The 4,872-nt window shown below is 42.8% G+C and overlaps 1 pseudogene; it reads left to right on the top strand.

The window, feature by feature from the left end:
* Nucleotides 1-4,193, top strand: part of LOC122057146 — an 11,346-nt pseudogene extending 7,153 nt beyond the window's left edge.
* The last annotated feature ends 679 nt before the right edge of the window (nt 4,194-4,872 follow it).

The following is a 4,872-nucleotide window of genomic DNA, read 5'->3' as shown; positions in this document are numbered from 1 at the left end:
GGTTCGGTCCGTGTTGTTATCGGTTCGGTCCGGCCAGTTTTACCGGTTCGGTTTAGGAATTGACACCCCTACACCAGGGTATCCTGCTAGTTTTCAAGTCATTTTCCCATTAAAAAAGAAAAAAAAAAAAATAAATAAAATATATTTTTTTTTGGTTGAAAATGATTTATTGAAAAAGACCTAAAGAACGCATGAATTTGGAATTAGAGACATCCAAAATCCATTGAGTCGGATTGGGGTCAAATAGTCTTGTACATCCCGGGTCACTTTCCTTATCCAGAGTGTCAGCTAAACTGTCGAGCTCTTTTGGAGCAAAAACGAAAAATATAATATTCTAAATACAACACAACATGCTTCATGTATCTATGGGGGTTTCTCAACACTCCTCTCATCCCTTATCACCTGCACAGCACCTTCATTAGCGGCCATGAAGAACAACACCTCTAACATCTTTTCCCCAAACCTGACCCTCACATTGGGTGTTACTCCGGCAGCCACCACCAGCTTACCAGCAGCCCTAATAAGCTTCACCTACCCAATCACTGCAGTACTTCTCATCTTTGTTTCCCTTCTTTTCATTGCACAATTTCGTTCTAAGATTCATAAGAATCTGGGCCAGCTGCGCCACTCCCACCTGGTCCAGCACCATCGCCTATAGTTGGCTGCATCCCGGAATTGTACCGAAAGAAGCCCATATTCCGGTGGATACATGGGCTCATGAAGGAAATGAATACCGAAATCGCGTGTTTTCGATTTGGTGAGGTGCATGTAATTCCGGTCACTTGACCGGAGATTGCTGGAGAATTCTTGAAAAAATATGATGCTACCTTTGCTTCAAGGCCTATTACAATGGGGACCGAGTACTCAAGCCGTGGTTTCTTGTCCCTTGTTGTTGTGCCATCGGGTGATCAGTGGAAGAAGATGAGGAGAGTGGTGGCTTCTGAGGTTATCAATCCCAGGAGACTTCAATGGCTCCTTGAGAAAAGAACAGAAGTGGCAAATAATCTTGTCTACTATGTATCCAACAAATGCAATAGTACTGGTTCAGTTGTGGACGTCAGGGTTGTAGCTAGGCAATATAGTGGCAATATCATTAGGAAGATGAAGTTCAACAAGAGATACCTTGGGGAAGGAAAGAAGGATGGAGGGCCTGGCACTGAAGAAGAAGAATATGTCAATGCCCTCTTCACTGTGCTTTCTCACGCATACGCATTTTGTGTATCAGATTATATGCCTAGTTTGAGGAGGTTTGATTTAATGGGACATGAGAAGATTTTGAAGGAAGCTACTAGGATTGTTGACAAGCACCATGTCCCCATAATTGATGAGAGGATTGGAGAATGGAGAGAAGGGAAGAGGAAAGAAGCTCAAGATCTTCTTGATATTGTCATTTCAATTAAAGATTCAAATGGAAAGCCATTGCTGTCCGCAGAAGAGATCAAAGCTCAAACTGCGGTATGATTCTAACTGCATCATTTATCTTTTCTGTCTTAAGGTATCCATGCAATTAGGAGTGTCAATGGACCAGGTTTTTTCAAACTCCTGCCCATCACTAGGTTTCTTAACTCAACCTAGTCCCAATCCTGTCAGGCTCAAACCAACATAGCCTGACCCGGATTGACCCTAATCGGGACCGGGGTAGTCTTGACTGACCCAGGTAGTATGATGAATTAGAAGGGAAGTAAATAAGTTAATGTTATAAATCATAATGAAGGTGAATGGTGCGTAGTGGAGAATTAAAATGTTTGTGGATTAAAAATGTAAAAGTGTGATGGTATGGGTGGTTTAAATTATAATAAATTTGGGGCCGTTTGATAACGTTTCAAGAAACGTGTTTCTGCCATTTTTGTGTCAAAAAATGACAGAAACGGAACAAGAAGCGTTTGATAAAACTATTCTGTTTCACCTAATTACAGAAACAAAAATAGAAATTTATATCTATTTTTGGTGCAAGAAACAGAAATAACGGAACAAGTAGAACTCGTTTCGTCGTTTCTGGAAACAGACATGTGGAACTCAGAGAGATTGAAGGTGCCTTGCAGCTGCATCTGGCGAAGGTAAATCAACTCCCACATTAGTCCTCTGTTGCAATTGCGGCTGCGGCAGCTTCCGGAAACCAACAGGGGTCCCATGGTCTGATCACTCGTCGTCCAAGTAAATCTTCCCAAAGTATTCACTAGCAACAGTAGTAGGGTTAACAGCACCAGCTGACGCCATTGCTGCAATTGTGACAGTACGGGTTGGAACAGGTGGAGGAGAAGATAGTGAAACAAAGCCCTCCTCTTGCTTATGCGGAGCAACGACGCTCAGCTGCGAGAAATGTTCCCCTAGCCCAACTTTCTAATCATGCAAGCGACCACCATCCTCAACATGAACCTGAATTGGAGGCAAATTAGACATAGAAGGTGAAGAAGATGTTGAACCAAAAGAGGAATCGGTTTCCATCATTGGAGAATCCGATAGCGATTGAACATCTTGCTCAGATTTTTTAACCTACTTTATATTGCCACCCACAAAATCAGGTTGAGGCTTCCCATCAGCATAAGGGTGGACATGGATGGCATCGTTCAGACCCAAAAAGCCATTAACAGAAGCTGCGTCAGCAGAGATCCCTCTGGGCAGGATTCTAGCACCGTTGAGGGCATCCAAGAACCAGTTTCTCGACTTGGAATTGCTGAGGAGACAGCCGACCGAGGCGGCTGTTTTGGGCTTGGTAGGAAAGAGGAAGACGCGGAGGTGAGAGGGCTTCAAGGAGGAGGTGGTGGTGCGATCATACTCTTCGATCATGTTCTTGAGATCTTTGCTGGTGATGACGGAGATGAGGGAGTCGAGGTCTTCGTTGGGGAGTTGGTACTTGAGGGTGAAAGAGCGTCCATGGAGGAGGCTACGAGAGAGCCGGGTAGAGAGGTCTGCAAGGCTGGAGTGGTGGTCCACCACCATGATACGGGTCTCACCACCCAAGTAGCAAAGTGACCTGTCGTGAGGGCGGGGAACGATGTTTTCAGAAACAAGGTTTATCAAACACCTACAAAACCGTTTCTGTTCCTAGAAATGGAAATTTATGTTTCTTCTATTTCTCGACATAGAAACGGCATAAACGTTATCAAACAGTGCCTTGGTGTGTTAGTGATGATATATTTTTATACACTGATTGAGATAAACATCATGTATATAGGGTCAGATTGGGTTGGGCCAAGCACAGCCTAGGCCTAGCTCACTCCGACCTCGGGCTTCAAAATCTCAGCCTGAGCCCACTCTACGGGTTGAACAATTCAGCCTAGGCTTTGTACAGGCTCAGGGCAGGCTAGAGCGGGTTTGAGCTGGCCAGACTTTTTTGACACACATACATGCAATTAAACCTAGTCAAAGTAAAGCCAAAACTCGATCAGGCTTTGGATATGAGGTCTGGACTTTGGATTCAATACATTAATCCAGTAACTAGTGAATCTAGGCCCATATGACCATTTATAGATGGGGATCTTGAGGGTATTCTTCTTGAGCCTTCCCTTGATTAATTGATTATTACAAAACCATTATTGGAAGTGTAATCCATTTTTGCAGGAATTAATCTATTCAGCAGTGGACAATCCATCAAATGGGTTTGAATGGGCCTTGGCAGAGATGATCAACCAGCCTGAGATGCCTCAGAAAGCTACCGAAGAAATTGATAGGGTCGTTGGAAAAGAGAGGTGGGTTCAGGAGTCCGACATACCACAACTCAATTACATCAAGGCATGTGCTAGAGAAGCCTTTCGGCTCCACCCCATCGTGCCCTTTAATCTTCCACATGTATCTAATGCCGATGCAACAGTCGCCGGCTATTTCATTCCTAAGGGTAGCCATGTTTATTAAGCAGAGTTGGGCTAGGGCGAAACCCTAAAGTTTGGGATGACCCACTCAACTTCAACCCTGAGCGTCATTTGAAGGATCCTTCACTTGAGGTTAACCTGGCTGAGCCGGAGCTCCGGTTCATCTCGTTTAGTACTGGGAGGCGTGGGTGCTTGGGGGGCACACTCGGCTCTGCCATGACTATTATGTTATTGGCTAGGCTTCTACAAGGGTTCAGTTGGGAAGTAACACCCGGTGTGTCTAGGATTGAACTCAGGGAGTCAAGAATCAATCTCTTATTGGCTAAACCCTTGCTTGCACATGCTAAGCCACGTTTTCCCGTTGATGCTTATCTTATGCACTAGAATAATTCTTGGAGTCTTTTATTTTTCATTTTTTAAAGATAAAAAAAAAAAAAAATGTATCAAGGAAATAAAATGCATCTACAATTTTGGTACAGATGATCTAAGCTCAAAATGTGTGAACAAACACTTCATCCCTACCAATCAAAGTTCCCCATGTGGCTTCTCGTTTCCCACAGAAATGCTATGTTATAGTTACTTTGTGTCCAAAATGTTTTTTTTTTTTCCAATACAAATGATCTTTTTGCATAAAATAAAAAATAAAAAATTCTCAACCTTTGTACTCGTTGGCCAAACCCTCATCCCAAATTCATCTTAAGGGATGATCTTCTTTCCTCCGAGCTGCTCTGCCTTCATTCAATCGTGGTAGCCTTCAATTCCTGTCCTCCATTATCACATTCTATCGTCAACATGTAATAATTTCACATAAAAAATGAATGGCTAGCTCGATGTAAACTTAAAAGTATTTGGGCACTCTCTCCATAACAACTAGCATTTGAGGATCTACCCAAATTATTACTTTGGCCATTATTTCCACTATCCACGGTAAGGATGTGAATTTGAAATCAAAACCGAATTGTTTACATCAAAATCGTGAAACCATTTATTAAATGTTTCGGTTTTGGTTTTAAAATTGAAACCGTGATTCGATTTTGGTTTTAAAGTTTAAACCGCTAACATA

The sequence above is a fragment of the Macadamia integrifolia genome, chromosome 1 (genome assembly GCF_013358625.1).
Source record: "Macadamia integrifolia cultivar HAES 741 chromosome 1, SCU_Mint_v3, whole genome shotgun sequence".
In the NCBI taxonomy this organism is placed as follows: Eukaryota; Viridiplantae; Streptophyta; class Magnoliopsida; order Proteales; family Proteaceae; genus Macadamia; species Macadamia integrifolia.
Note: the sequence above shows the minus strand (reverse complement) of the source record. Positions and strands in the feature narration are given on the sequence as shown.